At 61.7% G+C, this 18,265-nt stretch overlaps 3 long non-coding RNA genes across 3 annotated transcripts; all 3 read right to left on the bottom strand.

Moving 5' to 3' along the window:
* Positions 1-4,035: 4,035 nt before the first annotated feature.
* Positions 4,036-4,894, bottom strand: LOC135329506 (uncharacterized). Its single transcript, XR_010390941.1, has 2 exons — positions 4,714-4,894; positions 4,036-4,540 (listed from the first exon to the last, which is right to left on the bottom strand). It is a non-coding gene; the product is annotated as an uncharacterized LOC135329506 (long non-coding RNA).
* Positions 4,895-9,743: 4,849 nt separating this feature from the next.
* LOC135329507 (uncharacterized) lies at positions 9,744-10,602 on the bottom strand. The gene is made up of 2 exons (XR_010390942.1): positions 10,422-10,602; positions 9,744-10,248 (listed from the first exon to the last, which is right to left on the bottom strand). It is a non-coding gene; the product is annotated as an uncharacterized LOC135329507 (long non-coding RNA).
* A 4,835-nt stretch (positions 10,603-15,437) lies between these two features.
* On the bottom strand, positions 15,438-16,296 carry LOC135329508 (uncharacterized). Its single transcript, XR_010390943.1, has 2 exons — positions 16,116-16,296; positions 15,438-15,942 (listed from the first exon to the last, which is right to left on the bottom strand). It is a non-coding gene; the product is annotated as an uncharacterized LOC135329508 (long non-coding RNA).
* Between the last annotated feature and the right edge of the window lie 1,969 nt (positions 16,297-18,265).

Genomic DNA, 18,265 nt, shown 5'->3' on the forward strand with positions numbered 1-18,265 from the left:
GCTTTGTAAGGGATGTGAATTTTAAACGTTACCTTTCTTTCCTGGTCTTGAGTCGGTAGTAAAGCCAAACACAAAATGCGAAGAAGATGATCAAAACGACGAGCGTTAAAGTGTTGGCAACGATGATGACGATTTTGTGTTTTGGAGGGCTGGGGTCAGCCTCTGCAGGACCCTTGGGGGAGAGTACTGCAAAACAGTGGCCAGAGATCAGCGTTTAATAAAAACGTGCATGCTGTGGTAGGTGAAAGGTAGGAAGGGGAGGGCTGAAGCGTGAAGAGCCCAAGCGCAGCAGCACACGCGTTACGGCCGTGGGGACGTGGCGTCCCAGCACGTGCGGGATGCCACGTGACATACTAGTTTGGTGCCGTGCATTGAGAAAATGCCCCATTCTTCTCTTCTCCCCCCTGTTGCTTTTGGTGGTGTTGCTCCTCCTCTCACACCCCCTCCTTCCTGCACTGGGAGAAAGGGAAGCAGGAGCCTGCTGTCACGAGCGAGACCCGCTCTTGTGCTGGGCCGAGGCTCGGCAGATGCTTGTGTGTGCCCAGGAGGGCGGCGCAGAAGGCTGTGGAAAGCCGCGTCTCTGCAGAAGAGCTCCTCCTCAAGTGTTCTCAGCTTTGGAAGGGAGCCCCCTGTTCTGCCTGTGCCCCCAGGTGCTGGCAGGGGCCCGTGGGAGCGCTGCCTTGCCCCTGGAGATTCACCCTTAGACAATGTTAGTGGGGGAGAGGAGGTCTTGCGTCGGAGTACGTACCTTCAGACAGCACCGAAGCCTCTCTTTCCCCAGGTATGGGGACCCCGTGTACAAGGAGAGTACACAGGAGAAGGCACACCAAGGCAGAGCAGCCAGCCATGTCTGCTGGTACTCCCAAAGCTGTGTGCGCAAATGAGGCCTGCCCGGCAACGGGGCCCTGGGTTGCCCTGGCGGTGCTGTGACATCGCCGGCGGGCGTGCAGACCTTGTGAAGGTGTCAGGAGCTCCTCACAATGGGCCGCTGAGCGTGCGTGCGGCCTGCCAGCTCCTTCCCAGTCACCCTGCACAGGTGTGACCTCAGTGCCACCGGCTGTTTGTTGTAGGCCGTGCTTCTCCTGAGCGCCGTTTGGCGGGGAGGCGGTCTTTCACGGAGCCGGGCAGGCTGTGCAGACGAGCCTCTGCAGGGCCTGACGAAAGCTAGGGAGGATGCGCAGGAGCAGGCTGGGAGACTGTCTGGCTCCGTGCATTTCCCCACAGTAAAACAGTAGCCACAGTAAAACACTAGGCACATAAGGGAGTGCTTAAATGGGTACGTCTGCTTTAGACCCCACGACAGGCAGAGGCTTTCCTTTCCCCGAAGAAAGGGAGGTGGCTGTGACCCTCCCCTTGCTTCTTGGGCTGACACGCTGCCCCGGCAAGGCAGCGGAAGCCCCGTCTCAGCCAGGCCCGGCCCCACAGAGAGGAAGCAAAGCAAGTCTGACTGGAGCTTCCTAGGTTGTGAGGGAGCTGGTAGGCTTCGAGTCTGGGTTTGGTGGGAGCTGAAGCAGCTCGCGGGTGCTGTAGGGGGGACTGTGCTTTCTGAAGGAGCTTGTCCTTAAAACGCAGCTTCCCCTGTTCGTGTCCCACATGTGGCCCAAGCGGGAAGGAGCTGCGTGTGCCCTGTAGAGTCGGCAGTGAGTGCGGTTGTGCGCTCAGAGCCGTGTCTCTGGCAGGGGTGGGCAGAGACGGGGAGCGTCTCTGGAGAGAATGGTACCCGCAGGGCTCGAGCGTGGCCCAGAATCCCTTCTGCTGGGGTCTGAAGGCCATTTTTCCATGGGGTCCGCTGCCCTGTAAGCGGGGATTGCTAACGGAGGGCGAGTGAGAGCTACGTCGGGAGGCACCTTCACTGGTAGGAAGTCTTCTGAAGTCCGGGGAGTCTGCTGGGTGCCTTTCAAGCATGGCGTCGCTGTCCTGCACCTGTGCTTGTGGTGTTGGCAGTTAGGCAGGCTTTTGAGGAAGAGCGGTGCGTGCAGGCAGTGCTTGCTGTGCCTCAAGAGAAGTGGCAGTGGCACAGCAGAAGAGAAAGGATCAGCTGCACCACGGTGCCTGGGGCCACAGGCTGATGCTGCTTGTGCCATGGTGTGTCCGGCGGGGGCTGAGGGTCGAGCCCGTTGTCTCTGGAGCAAGGTGCAACTGAACCGGGATGTGGTTAAGGCACGCTTTTGTGGATGTGGTGGCGTTTGGGGTGTAGGAAGTGGGTGTAGATGCATTTGTGTCCTCCTCCTGGGATCTGTGCTGCCTGGTGGTGGGCAGCGGTGGGTTATTGTTCATGTCTCGGTGGCCTGAAGGTGGTCTTGTTAGTCTGAGCGCTTGCAGCTCTGGGTTGGAGGTGGTGTCTTGTGAAGACCTGGGCAGTAGTTGGTTTGCTGCTTGTGGAGTTGCTGCTGGCTGGAGGTGAGCTGCTTGAGGGAAGAGAGATGTTCTTGCAGCCTGTGAGTGCCGCGCTCGGGCTTTTCAGCTGGTTTGTGTCATAAGCAGCTACCCTGAGCCCCTCAGTCGCACTGGGGCTGCGATGCAGGCTGAGTAGCTGTGTTGTTTGTGGAGCAGCTTGTGTGAGGCCTGGTTGCCGCAAGGAAGAGGGTGCGGAGCTGCTGGAGCAGAAGTGCCCATGAAGGTTGTGCTGGAAGACCTCAAACCCAGGAGCAGTTGAGGTTGGAAGGGCTGCCTGGAGGCCCCTGAATGCGCTGGCATGCCCAAAGCGGGTCTAATTCACCCGGGCAGCTCGGGGCCTCGTGCAGTCGTGTCTCCAACTGCCCAGGTCTGGGAAAAGCCGGCATTTCCTCTTTGTGGCCTTGCGGTCACTGGACTGTGTGGAGACCGTGTGGGCTGTGGTGTGCGGTTTGGCCTCTTTGCTGGTGTGATGCGCGAGCTGGCACAGGGAGCAGCGAAGCCGCGAGCTCCTGGTGGAGAAGCCCCGGAGGCGCTGACGAGCCGTGCGGCTTTGTCCCGCTCGTCTCGAAGGGGCCCGGCTCCCGAAGCGCCTGCGAGAGTCACGTGAGAACGGCGGCGGTTCTCCGCAGGAGATGCAGGGGCCCTGTGCGCGTGCAGCAGCTCTTTTTGAAGCACTCTGCAGCGGTCTGTGGTTATTCTGCCATCGTGTGGCTGTGAAGAGCTGGCGGGCCGAGGTTTCTGCAGGAGGTGATGAGACCGCGCTTCTCAGAGCAGGAGCAGCCCAGCGCGTCGCGGGGGGTGTCGCCAGGGCTGTCGGCGCGGTTTGCGCCTTGCCGCAGGCTGCTGTGCGGGAAAGGGGCTTTGGAGCAGTTGCCCCACGGGCATGGCGGAGGAGCGCTGGGAAGGGGTCGTGGGCGTGGGGTGGTGGAGCTGGGGCGCCTGTGGGAGCTGCGTGCGCGTGTCAGGGCGCGCGGAGCGGCAGAGGAGGGCAGCAGGCTGCCCGAGCGCCGGGCGCCGCTAGGGCGCAGGTGGTGGCTGTGGCGGGGAGGGGGCTTTGCTGCACGGGGCAGTGGGACAGAGCGCCCGCCGCCTCCAGCCCCGGCGCCGCGGCCGGGCTCCGGCTGTGCCCGCACGGCTGCTGCCGAGGCCCCGAGGCCTGGCCACCGGGACGCTCTGCAGCCCCGCGTTGGAAAGCCCCATTACTTGGATTTAGAAATCCTAGTTAGCTGGATTTAGAAATCCTAGTTAGTTGGATTTAACCCATTCAAGAGTGCCGCCGGCGCAGCCGCGGGCAGTGCGGAGCACAGACAGGCCATGAGCCGCCAGCAGGGTTGTGGCGCTTCCCGGCCCTGCTGGGTGGGCACGAGTGAGTTGTGGCCGGGAGCCGGCGCGAAAGCGCGGGGAGCGAACGCGGGGCTGCGGGCCCACGGCCCTGTGTCTGGCTCTTGTAGCTGGCGTCCCCCACGCTCCCTCTCGCACGGGAGCGCTCCTGGCCAAAGCCCTCAGGCCCAGCCGTGTTGGTGCTGGAGCGCGTGCGAGTGGAGGAGCTCTGTGCCCCAAGGCCTGTGGGTGGGAGAGATCCCCCCCCACCCCCGGCCCCCGCGAGCTGCTCTAAGGAAACACCACTCTGGCATTGCGTGAGCTCTGCCTCCTCTCTGTCTTTATTGCCCAGGGGCCTCCTCGTGCGGGTGGCCGTGCGCAATGATGGCGCCGGCCCGAGACGGAGGAGCACGGTGCGGGCAGGCTGGGCGGAGGGACGGTGCCGTGGCCTGGTGTCGGGGCCGGCTGTGGCTTTGCGGGCACGCTCTGGAGCAGGCGCAGGCCTGGGGCAGCGGCCGCAGACTCTCTGCGCTTTGGGCAACAGAGTTGTGGGCACGCGGGGAGGTGAGTTTGTGGGCGCACGGGCCGGTGCTTCGCCAGGGCTCTGCTGGGCTCTGGCTGACGTGTCCGAGCATCGGCGTCGCTCTCGTCGTGCCTCAGTGGCCCCGGTGCCCGTCTCCCACCGCACGGCCCCAGTCTGGCTCGGTGTCGGTGTGCCTAGCCCAGCGTGCTGCCCGCTCAGGCCTCGTCGCTGGTCAGTGCTTCGAGCCTGCCCGTGCCAGGCGCACCTGCATCTGCAGTGTTCTCCTCCTGCGTGGTGGCACTGAAATGGAAGCCGGGGTTGTGTGCAGTAACTCTCTGAAGGGCACACTGGCCAGCCCCAAGGGAAAGGGAGCAGGAGAATATGCCCTTAAGCCGCCCCAAAGCAAGCCCGCCCTTGAAAGGGGCGCAGCGTAGCCTGAGCAAGGTGTCTTCTGCTTCTGTGGTGGTGATTACCTGTCCCTGGAAGAGCTTCTGCTGAACCCTCCCAAGCCTGGTGTGGGAGGCCAGGGTGGAAGAAGGAGGCCGCCATAGAGATATTCGTCTCCGTTGCTTGTGTTGCTGCCGAACTCTAAGCTTGCAGCGCTTGGAGAAGCACACCTGGAGCAGGTACACTGCAGGCTGGCGGGATGCTGGAAATAACGCATTAGCAGATGAACTTTGTGTTGGTGCGAGTTTGAAGAGGGGAAGGTTTGAAGGGACTTGCTCGGATGGAGCTTTTTGTCCTGGAGGCAGGACAGAACTCACTTCTCCAGAGTGGCAGCGGGTCTGGCAAGCGGATGCCTCGGCATCGTCCTCTGGAGACCTAGGAATCGTACCGAGAGGTATGGTAAAGGATTTTTAGTTGTCCTTTTGAAAGGAAGCGCGCTGCCTAGTAGGGAACTTGTGCTCTGTTCCATTTGCCAGGGAAAGCCCCTCGGAGACTAGCAGGGCTCTGCGTCTTTGGTCAGGTCTGCCGCCTTTGGAAAGGGTTAAAATGCTGGCCTGGGAGCTTTCTGGGAAGCCTTGAGAGTACCTGTGGGCTTCAGGTAAGCACTTTGTGCAGCTGTGTAATGGCTGCCTTGCAGGTGTGCTGTTCCTTCTGCCTGGCCCTGAGAGCAGATTGGCAAGAGAGGACCCCCAAGAAGGGGGCTGGTTAGTTGGATTTAACCCATTTAGAAGTGATGCCCAGAAGTCCTTCAGCATCTGTCTTGGCAGCCTGTGGAGTGCAGCTGTAGATTTCCCTGCCCGCGCAAGTGGTGTCCGAGTCCTGGGCTCAGGTCAGCACTTGGCTGTCGCTTTCTGCCCATCTTTCTGCTGTCTGCCAGCTGTGGAGCAGGAGGGTTGGAGGGCTGTGGGTCAGGGCTAGAAGGGAGTTGCTCTGGGTGGACCCTGACTCCTCCTGCGAGAGGCTAAAGCTAGGGCCGTGCCCGCACTGGGAGCTGCTTTGCAAGGTATCGCTTTGTAAGGGATGTGAATTTTAAACGTTACCTTTCTTTCCTGGTCTTGAGTCGGTAGTAAAGCCAAACACAAAATGCGAAGAAGATGATCAAAACGACGAGCGTTAAAGTGTTGGCAACGATGATGACGATTTTGTGTTTTGGAGGGCTGGGGTCAGCCTCTGCAGGACCCTTGGGGGAGAGTACTGCAAAACAGTGGCCAGAGATCAGCGTTTAATAAAAACGTGCATGCTGTGGTAGGTGAAAGGTAGGAAGGGGAGGGCTGAAGCGTGAAGAGCCCAAGCACAGCAGCACACGCGTTACGGCCGTGGGGACGTGGCGTCCCAGCACGTGCGGGATGCCATGTGGTATCCTAGTTTGGTGCCGTGCATTGAGAAAACGCCCCATTCTTCTCTTCTCCCCCCTGTTGCTTTTGGTGGTGTTGCTCCTCCTCTCACACCCCCTCCTTCCTGCACTGGGAGAAAGGGAAGCAGGAGCCTGCTGTCACGAGCGAGACCCACTCTTGTGCTGGGCCGAGGCTCGGCAGATGCTTGTGTGTGCCCAGGGCGGGCAGCGCAGGAGGGCGGCGCAGAAGGCTGTGGAAAGCCGCGTCTCTGCAGAAGAGCTCCTCCTCAAGTGTTCTCAGCTTTGGAAGGGAGCCCCCTGTTCTGCCTGTGCCCCCAGGTGCTGGCAGGGGCCCGTGGGAGCGCTGCCTTGCCCCTGGAGATTCACCCTTAGACAATGTTAGTGGGGGAGAGGAGGTCTTGCGTCGGAGTACGTACCTTCAGACAGCACCGAAGCCTCTCTTTCCCCAGGTATGGGGACCCCGTGTACAAGGAGAGTACACAGGAGAAGGCACACCAAGGCAGAGCAGCCAGCCATGTCTGCTGGTACTCCCAAAGCTGTGTGCGCAAATGAGGCCTGCCCGGCAACGGGGCCCTGGGTTGCCCTGGCGGTGCTGTGACATCGCCGGCGGGCGTGCAGACCTTGTGAAGGTGTCAGGAGCTCCTCACAATGGGCCGCTGAGCGTGCGCGCGGCCTGCCAGCTCCTTCCCAGTCACCCTGCACAGGCGTGACCTCAGTGCCACCGGCTGTTTGTTGTAGGCCGTGCTTCTCCTGAGCGCCGTTTGGCGGGGAGGCGGTCTTTCACGGAGCCGGGCAGGCTGTGCAGACGAGCCTCTGCAGGGCCTGACGAAAGCTAGGGAGGATGCGCAGGAGCAGGCTGGGAGACTGTCTGGCTCCGTGCATTTCCCCACAGTAAAACAGTAGCCACAGTAAAACACTAGGCACATAAGGGAGTGCTTAAATGGGTACGTCTGCTTTAGACCCCACGACAGGCAGAGGCTTTCCTTTCCCCGAAGAAAGGGAGGTGGCTGTGACCCTCCCCTTGCTTCTTGGGCTGACACGCTGCCCCGGCAAGGCAGCGGAAGCCCCGTCTCAGCCAGGCCCGGCCCCACAGAGAGGAAGCAAAGCAAGTCTGACTGGAGCTTCCTAGGTTGTGAGGGAGCTGGTAGGCTTCGAGTCTGGGTTTGGTGGGAGCTGAAGCAGCTCGCGGGTGCTGTAGGGGGGACTGTGCTTTCTGAAGGAGCTTGTCCTTAAAACGCAGCTTCCCCTGTTCGTGTCCCACATGTGGCCCAAGCGGGAAGGAGCTGCGTGTGCCCTGTAGAGTCGGCAGTGAGTGCGGTTGTGCGCTCAGAGCCGTGTCTCTGGCAGGGGTGGGCAGAGACGGGGAGCGTCTCTGGAGAGAATGGTACCCGCAGGGCTCGAGCGTGGCCCAGAATCCCTTCTGCTGGGGTCTGAAGGCCATTTTTCCATGGGGTCCGCTGCCCTGTAAGCGGGGATTGCTAACGGAGGGCGAGTGAGAGCTACGTCGGGAGGCACCTTCACTGGTAGGAAGTCTTCTGAAGTCCAGGGAGTCTGCTGGGTGCCTTTCAAGCATGGCGTCGCTGTCCTGCACCTGTGCTTGTGGTGTTGGCAGTTAGGCAGGCTTTTGAGGAAGAGCGGTGCGTGCAGGCCGTGCTTGCTGTGCCTCAAGAGAAGTGGCAGTGGCACAGCAGAAGAGAAAGGATCAGCTGCACCACGGTGCCTGGGGCCACAGGCTGATGCTGCTTGTGCCATGGTGTGTCCGGCGGGGGCTGAGGGTCGAGCCCGTTGTCTCTGGAGCAAGGTGCAACTGAACCAGGATGTGGTTAAGGCACGCTTTTGTGGATGTGGTGGCGTTTGGGGTGTAGGAAGTGGGTGTAGATGCATTTGTGTCCTCCTCCTGGGATCTGTGCTGCCTGGTGGTGGGCAGCGGTGGGTTATTGTTCATGTCTCGGTGGCCTGAAGGCGGTCTTGTTAGTCTGAGCGCTTGCAGCTCTGGGTTGGAGGTGGTGTCTTGTGAAGACCTGGGCAGTAGTTGGTTTGCTGCTTGTGGAGTTGCTGCTGGCTGGAGGTGAGCTGCTTGAGGGAAGAGAGATGTTCTTGCAGCCTGTGAGTGCCGCGCTCGGGCTTTTCAGCTGGTTTGTGTCATAAGCAGCTACCCTGAGCCCCTCAGTCGCACTGGGGCTGCGATGCAGGCTGAGTAGCTGTGTTGTTTGTGGAGCAGCTTGTGTGAGGCCTGGTTGCCGCAAGGAAGAGGGTGCGGAGCTGCTGGAGCAGAAGTGCCCATGAAGGTTGTGCTGGAAGACCTCAAACCCAGGAGCAGTTGAGGTTGGAAGGGCTGCCTGGAGGCCCCTGAATGCGCTGGCATGCCCAAAGCGGGTCTAATTCACCCGGGCAGCTCGGGGCCTCGTGCAGTCGTGTCTCCAACTGCCCAGGTCTGGGAAAAGCCGGCATTTCCTCTTTGTGGCCTTGCGGTCACTGGACTGTGTGGAGACCGTGTGGGCTGTGGTGTGCGGTTTGGCCTCTTTGCTGGTGTGATGCGCGAGCTGGCACAGGGAGCAGCGAAGCCGCGAGCTCCTGGTGGAGAAGCCCCGGAGGCGCTGACGAGCCGTGCGGCTTTGCCCCGCTCGTCTCGAAGGGGCCCGGCTCCCGAAGCGCCTGCGAGAGTCACGTGAGAACGGCGGCGGTTCTCCGCAGGAGATGCAGGGGCCCTGTGCGCGTGCAGCAGCTCTTTTTGAAGCACTCTGCAGCGGTCTGTGGTTATTCTGCCATCGTGTGGCTGTGAAGAGCTGGCGGGCCGAGGTTTCTGCAGGAGGTGATGAGACCGCGCTTCTCAGAGCAGGAGCAGCCCAGCGCGTCGCGGGGGGTGTCGCCAGGGCTGTCGGCGCGGTTTGCGCCTTGCCGCAGGCTGCTGTGCGGGAAAGGGGCTTTGGAGCAGTTGCCCCACGGGCATGGCGGAGGAGCGCTGGGAAGGGGTCGTGGGCGTGGGGTGGTGGAGCTGGGGCGCCTGTGGGAGCTGCGTGCGCGTGTCAGGGCGCGCGGAGCGGCAGAGGAGGGCAGCAGGCTGCCCGAGCGCCGGGCGCCGCTAGGGCGCAGGTGGTGGCTGTGGCGGGGAGGGGGCTTTGCTGCACGGGGCAGTGGGACAGAGCGCCCGCCGCCTCCAGCCCCGGCGCCGCGGCCGGGCTCCGGCTGTGCCCGCACGGCTGCTGCCGAGGCCCCGAGGCCTGGCCACCGGGACGCTCTGCAGCCCCGCGTTGGAAAGCCCCATTACTTGGATTTAGAAATCCTAGTTAGCTGGATTTAGAAATCCTAGTTAGTTGGATTTAACCCATTCAAGAGTGCCGCCGGCGCAGCCGCGGGCAGTGCGGAGCACAGACAGGCCATGAGCCGCCAGCAGGGTTGTGGCGCTTCCCGGCCCTGCTGGGTGGGCACGAGTGAGTTGTGGCCGGGAGCCGGCGCGAAAGCGCGGGGAGCGAACGCGGGGCTGCGGGCCCACGGCCCTGTGTCTGGCTCTTGTAGCTGGCGTCCCCCACGCTCCCTCTCGCACGGGAGCGCTCCTGGCCAAAGCCCTCAGGCCCAGCCGTGTTGGTGCTGGAGCGCGTGCGAGTGGAGGAGCTCTGTGCCCCAAGGCCTGTGGGTGGGAGAGATCCCCCCCACCCCCGGCCCCCGCGAGCTGCTCTAAGGAAACACCACTCTGGCATTGCGTGAGCTCTGCCTCCTCTCTGTCTTTATTGCCCAGGGGCCTCCTCGTGCGGGTGGCCGTGCGCAATGATGGCGCCGGCCCGAGACGGAGGAGCACGGTGCGGGCAGGCTGGGCGGAGGGACGGTGCCGTGGCCTGGTGTCGGGGCCGGCTGTGGCTTTGCGGGCACGCTCTGGAGCAGGCGCAGGCCTGGGGCAGCGGCCGCAGACTCTCTGCGCTTTGGGCAACAGAGTTGTGGGCACGCGGGGAGGTGAGTTTGTGGGCGCACGGGCCGGTGCTTCGCCAGGGCTCTGCTGGGCTCTGGCTGACGTGTCCGAGCATCGGCGTCGCTCTCGTCGTGCCTCAGTGGCCCCGGTGCCCGTCTCCCACCGCACGGCCCCAGTCTGGCTCGGTGTCGGTGTGCCTAGCCCAGCGTGCTGCCCGCTCAGGCCTCGTCGCTGGTCAGTGCTTCGAGCCTGCCCGTGCCAGGCGCACCTGCATCTGCAGTGTTCTCCTCCTGCGTGGTGGCACTGAAATGGAAGCCGGGGTTGTGTGCAGTAACTCTCTGAAGGGCACACTGGCCAGCCCCAAGGGAAAGGGAGCAGGAGAATATGCCCTTAAGCCGCCCCAAAGCAAGCCCGCCCTTGAAAGGGGCGCAGCGTAGCCTGAGCAAGGTGTCTTCTGCTTCTGTGGTGGTGATTACCTGTCCCTGGAAGAGCTTCTGCTGAACCCTCCCAAGCCTGGTGTGGGAGGCCAGGGTGGAAGAAGGAGGCCGCCATAGAGATATTCGTCTCCGTTGCTTGTGTTGCTGCCGAACTCTAAGCTTGCAGCGCTTGGAGAAGCACACCTGGAGCAGGTACACTGCAGGCTGGCGGGATGCTGGAAATAACGCATTAGCAGATGAACTTTGTGTTGGTGCGAGTTTGAAGAGGGGAAGGTTTGAAGGGACTTGCTCGGATGGAGCTTTTTGTCCTGGAGGCAGGACAGAACTCACCTCTCCAGAGTGGCAGCGGGTCTGGCAAGCGGATGCCTCGGCATCGTCCTCTGGAGACCTAGGAATCGTACCGAGAGGTATGGTAAAGGATTTTTAGTTGTCCTTTTGAAAGGAAGCGCGCTGCCTAGTAGGGAACTTGTGCTCTGTTCCATTTGCCAGGGAAAGCCCCTCGGAGACTAGCAGGGCTCTGCGTCTTTGGTCAGGTCTGCCGCCTTTGGAAAGGGTTAAAATGCCGGCCTGGGAGCTTTCTGGGAAGCCTTGAGAGTACCTGTGGGCTTCAGGTAAGCACTTTGTGCAGCTGTGTAATGGCTGCCTTGCAGGTGTGCTGTTCCTTCTGCCTGGCCCTGAGAGCAGATTGGCAAGAGAGGACCCCCAAGAAGGGGGCTGGTTAGTTGGATTTAACCCATTTAGAAGTGATGCCCAGAAGTCCTTCAGCATCTGTCTTGGCAGCCTGTGGAGTGCAGCTGTAGATTTCCCTGCCCGCGCAAGTGGTGGCCGAGTCCTGGGCTCAGGTCAGCACTTGGCTGTCGCTTTCTGCCCATCTTTCTGCTGTCTGCCAGCTGTGGAGCAGGAGGGTTGGAGGGCTGTGGGTCAGGGCTAGAAGGGAGTTGCTCTGGGTGGACCCTGACTCCTCCTGCGAGAGGCTAAAGCTAGGGCCGTGCCCGCACTGGGAGCTGCTTTGCAAGGTATCGCTTTGTAAGGGATGTGAATTTTAAACGTTACCTTTCTTTCCTGGTCTTGAGTCGGTAGTAAAGCCAAACACAAAATGCGAAGAAGATGATCAAAACGACGAGCGTTAAAGTGTTGGCAACGATGATGACGATTTTGTGTTTTGGAGGGCTGGGGTCAGCCTCTGCAGGACCCTTGGGGGAGAGTACTGCAAAACAGTGGCCAGAGATCAGCGTTTAATAAAAACGTGCATGCTGTGGTAGGTGAAAGGAAGGAAGGGGAGGGCTGAAGCGTGAAGAGCCCAAGCGCAGCAGCACACGCGTTACGGCCGTGGGGACGTGGCGTCCCAGCACGTGCGGGATGCCACGTGACATACTAGTTTGGTGCCGTGCATTGAGAAAATGCCCCATTCTTCTCTTCTCCCCCCTGTTGCTTTTGGTGGTGTTGCTCCTCCTCTCACACCCCCTCCTTCCTGCACTGGGAGAAAGGGAAGCAGGAGCCTGCTGTCACGAGCGAGACCCACTCTTGTGCTGGGCCGAGGCTCGGCAGATGCTTGTGTGTGCCCAGGAGGGCGGCGCAGAAGGCTGTGGAAAGCCGCGTCTCTGCAGAAGAGCTCCTCCTCAAGTGTTCTCAGCTTTGGAAGGGAGCCCCCTGTTCTGCCTGTGCCCCCAGGTGCTGGCAGGGGCCCGTGGGAGCGCTGCCTTGCCCCTGGAGATTCACCCTTAGACAATGTTAGTGGGGGAGAGGAGGTCTTGCGTCGGAGTACGTACCTTCAGACAGCACCGAAGCCTCTCTTTCCCCAGGTATGGGGACCCCGTGTACAAGGAGAGTACACAGGAGAAGGCACACCAAGGCAGAGCAGCCAGCCATGTCTGCTGGTACTCCCAAAGCTGTGTGCGCAAATGAGGCCTGCCCGGCAACGGGGCCCTGGGTTGCCCTGGCGGTGCTGTGACATCGCCGGCGGGCGTGCAGACCTTGTGAAGGTGTCAGGAGCTCCTCACAATGGGCCGCTGAGCGTGCGCGCGGCCTGCCAGCTCCTTCCCAGTCACCCTGCACAGGCGTGACCTCAGTGCCACCGGCTGTTTGTTGTAGGCCGTGCTTCTCCTGAGCGCCGTTTGGCGGGGAGGCGGTCTTTCACGGAGCCGGGCAGGCTGTGCAGACGAGCCTCTGCAGGGCCTGACGAAAGCTAGGGAGGATGCGCAGGAGCAGGCTGGGAGACTGTCTGGCTCCGTGCATTTCCCCACAGTAAAACAGTAGCCACAGTAAAACACTAGGCACATAAGGGAGTGCTTAAATGGGTACGTCTGCTTTAGACCCCACGACAGGCAGAGGCTTTCCTTTCCCCGAAGAAAGGGAGGTGGCTGTGACCCTCCCCTTGCTTCTTGGGCTGACACGCTGCCCCGGCAAGGCAGCGGAAGCCCCGTCTCAGCCAGGCCCGGCCCCACAGAGAGGAAGCAAAGCAAGTCTGACTGGAGCTTCCTAGGTTGTGAGGGAGCTGGTAGGCTTCGAGTCTGGGTTTGGTGGGAGCTGAAGCAGCTCGCGGGTGCTGTAGGGGGGACTGTGCTTTCTGAAGGAGCTTGTCCTTAAAACGCAGCTTCCCCTGTTTGTGTCCCACATGTGGCCCAAGCGGGAAGGAGCTGCGTGTGCCCTGTAGAGTCGGCAGTGAGTGCGGTTGTGCGCTCAGAGCCGTGTCTCTGGCAGGGGTGGGCAGAGACGGGGAGCGTCTCTGGAGAGAATGGTACCCGCAGGGCTCGAGCGTGGCCCAGAATCCCTTCTGCTGGGGTCTGAAGGCCATTTTTCCATGGGGTCCGCTGCCCTGTAAGCGGGGATTGCTAACGGAGGGCGAGTGAGAGCTACGTCGGGAGGCACCTTCACTGGTAGGAAGTCTTCTGAAGTCCGGGGAGTCTGCTGGGTGCCTTTCAAGCATGGCGTCGCTGTCCTGCACCTGTGCTTGTGGTGTTGGCAGTTAGGCAGGCTTTTGAGGAAGAGCGGTGCGTGCAGGCAGTGCTTGCTGTGCCTCAAGAGAAGTGGCAGTGGCACAGCAGAAGAGAAAGGATCAGCTGCACCACGGTGCCTGGGGCCACAGGCTGATGCTGCTTGTGCCATGGTGTGTCCGGCGGGGGCTGAGGGTCGAGCCCGTTGTCTCTGGAGCAAGGTGCAACTGAACCGGGATGTGGTTAAGGCACGCTTTTGTGGATGTGGTGGCGTTTGGGGTGTAGGAAGTGGGTGTAGATGCATTTGTGTCCTCCTCCTGGGATCTGTGCTGCCTGGTGGTGGGCAGCGGTGGGTTATTGTTCATGTCTCGGTGGCCTGAAGGCGGTCTTGTTAGTCTGAGCGCTTGCAGCTCTGGGTTGGAGGTGGTGTCTTGTGAAGACCTGGGCAGTAGTTGGTTTGCTGCTTGTGGAGTTGCTGCTGGCTGGAGGTGAGCTGCTTGAGGGAAGAGAGATGTTCTTGCAGCCTGTGAGTGCCGCGCTCGGGCTTTTCAGCTGGTTTGTGTCATAAGCAGCTACCCTGAGCCCCTCAGTCGCACTGGGGCTGCGATGCAGGCTGAGTAGCTGTGTTGTTTGTGGAGCAGCTTGTGTGAGGCCTGGTTGCCGCAAGGAAGAGGGTGCGGAGCTGCTGGAGCAGAAGTGCCCATGAAGGTTGTGCTGGAAGACCTCAAACCCAGGAGCAGTTGAGGTTGGAAGGGCTGCCTGGAGGCCCCTGAATGCGCTGGCATGCCCAAAGCGGGTCTAATTCACCCGGGCAGCTCGGGGCCTCGTGCAGTCGTGTCTCCAACTGCCCAGGTCTGGGAAAAGCTGGCATTTCCTCTTTGTGGCCTTGCGGTCACTGGACTGTGTGGAGACCGTGTGGGCTGTGGTGTGCGGTTTGGCCTCTTTGCTGGTGTGATGCGCGAGCTGGCACAGGGAGCAGCGAAGCCGCGAGCTCCTGGTGGAGAAGCCCCGGAGGCGCTGACGAGCCGTGCGGCTTTGTCCCGCTCGTCTCGAAGGGGCCCGGCTCCCGAAGCGCCTGCGAGAGTCACGTGAGAACGGCGGCGGTTCTCCGCAGGAGATGCAGGGGCCCTGTGCGCGTGCAGCAGCTCTTTTTGAAGCACTCTGCAGCGGTCTGTGGTTATTCTGCCATCGTGTGGCTGTGAAGAGCTGGCGGGCCGAGGTTTCTGCAGGAGGTGATGAGACCGCGCTTCTCAGAGCAGGAGCAGCCCAGCGCGTCGCGGGGGGTGTCGCCAGGGCTGTCGGCGCGGTTTGCGCCTTGCCGCAGGCTGCTGTGCGGGAAAGGGGCTTTGGAGCAGTTGCCCCACGGGCATGGCGGAGGAGCGCTGGGAAGGGGTCGTGGGCGTGGGGTGGTGGAGCTGGGGCGCCTGTGGGAGCTGCGTGCGCGTGTCAGGGCGCGCGGAGCGGCAGAGGAGGGCAGCAGGCTGCCCGAGCGCCGGGCGCCGCTAGGGCGCAGGTGGTGGCTGTGGCGGGGAGGGGGCTTTGCTGCACGGGGCAGTGGGACAGAGCGCCCGCCGCCTCCAGCCCCGGCGCCGCGGCCGGGCTCCGGCTGTGCCCGCACGGCTGCTGCCGAGGCCCCGAGGCCTGGCCACCGGGACGCTCTGCAGCCCCGCGTTGGAAAGCCCCATTACTTGGATTTAGAAATCCTAGTTAGCTGGATTTAGAAATCCTAGTTAGTTGGATTTAACCCATTCAAGAGTGCCGCCGGCGCAGCCGCGGGCAGTGCGGAGCACAGACAGGCCATGAGCCGCCAGCAGGGTTGTGGCGCTTCCCGGCCCTGCTGGGTGGGCACGAGTGAGTTGTGGCCGGGAGCCGGCGCGAAAGCGCGGGGAGCGAACGCGGGGCTGCGGGCCCACGGCCCTGTGTCTGGCTCTTGTAGCTGGCGTCCCCCACGCTCCCTCTCGCACGGGAGCGCTCCTGGCCAAAGCCCTCAGGCCCAGCCGTGTTGGTGCTGGAGCGCGTGCGAGTGGAGGAGCTCTGTGCCCCAAGGCCTGTGGGTGGGAGAGATCCCCCCCACCCCCGGCCCCCGCGAGCTGCTCTAAGGAAACACCACTCTGGCATTGCGTGAGCTCTGCCTCCTCTCTGTCTTTATTGCCCAGGGGCCTCCTCGTGCGGGTGGCCGTGCGCAATGATGGCGCCGGCCCGAGACGGAGGAGCACGGTGCGGGCAGGCTGGGCGGAGGGACGGTGCCGTGGCCTGGTGTCGGGGCCGGCTGTGGCTTTGCGGGCACGCTCTGGAGCAGGCGCAGGCCTGGGGCAGCGGCCGCAGACTCTCTGCGCTTTGGGCAACAGAGTTGTGGGCACGCGGGGAGGTGAGTTTGTGGGCGCACGGGCCGGTGCTTCGCCAGGGCTCTGCTGGGCTCTGGCTGACGTGTCCGAGCATCGGCGTCGCTCTCGTCGTGCCTCAGTGGCCCCGGTGCCCGTCTCCCACCGCACGGCCCCAGTCTGGCTCGGTGTCGGTGTGCCTAGCCCAGCGTGCTGCCCGCTCAGGCCTCGTCGCTGGTCAGTGCTTCGAGCCTGCCCGTGCCAGGCGCACCTGCATCTGCAGTGTTCTCCTCCTGCGTGGTGGCACTGAAATGGAAGCCGGGGTTGTGTGCAGTAACTCTCTGAAGGGCACACTGGCCAGCCCCAAGGGAAAGGGAGCAGGAGAATATGCCCTTAAGCCGCCCCAAAGCAAGCCCGCCCTTGAAAGGGGCGCAGCGTAGCCTGAGCAAGGTGTCTTCTGCTTCTGTGGTGGTGATTACCTGTCCCTGGAAGAGCTTCTGCTGAACCCTCCCAAGCCTGGTGTGGGAGGCCAGGGTGGAAGAAGGAGGCCGCCATAGAGATATTCGTCTCCGTTGCTTGTGTTGCTGCCGAACTCTAAGCTTGCAGCGCTTGGAGAAGCACACCTGGAGCAGGTACACTGCAGGCTGGCGGGATGCTGGAAATAACGCATTAGCAGATGAACTTTGTGTTGGTGCGAGTTTGAAGAGGGGAAGGTTTGAAGGGACTTGCTCGGATGGAGCTTTTTGTCCTGGAGGCAGGACAGAACTCACCTCTCCAGAGTGGCAGCGGGTCTGGCAAGCGGATGCCTCGGCATCGTCCTCTGGAGACCTAGGAATCGTACCGAGAGGTATGGTAAAGGATTTTTAGTTGTCCTTTTGAAAGGAAGCGCGCTGCCTAGTAGGGAACTTGTGCTCTGTTCCATTTGCCAGGGAAAGCCCCTCGGAGACTAGCAGGGCTCTGCGTCTTTGGTCAGGTCTGCCGCCTTTGGAAAGGGTTAAAATGCCGGCCTGGGAGCTTTCTGGGAAGCCTTGAGAGTACCTGTGGGCTTCAGGTAAGCACTTTGTGCAGCTGTGTAATGGCTGCCTTGCAGGTGTGCTGTTCCTTCTGCCTGGCCCTGAGAGCAGATTGGCAAGAGAGGACCCCCAAGAAGGGGGCTGGTTAGTTGGATTTAACCCATTTAGAAGTGATGCCCAGAAGTCCTTCAGCATCTGTCTTGGCAGCCTGTGGAGTGCAGCTGTAGATTTCCCTGCCCGCGCAAGTGGTGGCCGAGTCCTGGGCTCAGGTCAGCACTTGGCTGTCGCTTTCTGCCCATCTTTCTGCTGTCTGCCAGCTGTGGAGCAGGAGGGTTGGAGGGCTGTGGGTCAGGGCTAGAAGGGAGTTGCTCTGGGTGGACCCTGACTCCTCCTGCGAGAGGCTAAAGCTAGGGCCGTGCCCGCACTGGGAGCTGCTTTGCAAGGTATCGCTTTGTAAGGGATGTGAATTTTAAACGTTACCTTTCTTTCCTGGTCTTGAGTCGGTAGTAAAGCCAAACACAAAATGCGAAGAAGATGATCAAAACGACGAGCGTTAAAGTGTTGGCAACGATGATGACGATTTTGTGTTTTGGAGGGCTGGGGTCAGCCTCTGCAGGACCCTTGGGGGAGAGTACTGCAAAACAGTGGCCAGAGATCAGCGTTTAATAAAAACGTGCATGCTGTGGTAGGTGAAAGGAAGGAAGGGGAGGGCTGAAGCGTGAAGAGCCCAAGCGCAGCAGCACACGCGTTACGGCCGTGGGGACGTGGCGTCCCAGCACGTGCGGGATGCCACGTGACATACTAGTTTGGTGCCGTGCATTGAGAAAATGCCCCATTCTTCTCTTCTCCCCCCTGTTGCTTTTGGTGGTGTTGCTCCTCCTCTCACACCCCCTCCTTCCTGCACTGGGAGAAAGGGAAGCAGGAGCCTGCTGTCACGAGCGAGACCCACTCTTGTGCTGGGCCGAGGCTCGGCAGATGCTTGTGTGTGCCCAGGAGGGCGGCGCAGAAGGCTGTGGAAAGCCGCGTCTCTGCAGAAGAGCTCCTCCTCAAGTGTTCTCAGCTTTGGAAGGGAGCCCCCTGTTCTGCCTGTGCCCCCAGGTGCTGGCAGGGGCCCGTGGGAGCGCTGCCTTGCCCCTGGAGATTCACCCTTAGACAATGTTAGTGGGGGAGAGGAGGTCTTGCGTCGGAGTACGTACCTTCAGACAGCACCGAAGCCTCTCTTTCCCCAGGTATGGGGACCCCGTGTACAAGGAGAGTACACAGGAGAAGGCACACCAAGGCAGAGCAGCCAGCCATGTCTGCTGGTACTCCCAAAGCTGTGTGCGCAAATGAGGCCTGCCCGGCAACGGGGCCCTGGGTTGCCCTGGCGGTGCTGTGACATCGCCGGCGGGCGTGCAGACCTTGTGAAGGTGTCAGGAGCTCCTCACAATGGGCCGCTGAGCGTGCGCGCGGCCTGCCAGCTCCTTCCCAGTCACCCTGCACAGGCGTGACCTCAGTGCCACCGGCTGTTTGTTGTAGGCCGTGCTTCTCCTGAGCGCCGTTTGGCGGGGAGGCGGTCTTTCACGGAGCCGGGCAGGCTGTGCAGACGAGCCTCTGCAGGGCCTGACGAAAGCTAG

This window comes from Dromaius novaehollandiae, chromosome 11, assembly GCF_036370855.1.
Source record: "Dromaius novaehollandiae isolate bDroNov1 chromosome 11, bDroNov1.hap1, whole genome shotgun sequence".
In the NCBI taxonomy this organism is placed as follows: Eukaryota; Metazoa; Chordata; class Aves; order Casuariiformes; family Dromaiidae; genus Dromaius; species Dromaius novaehollandiae.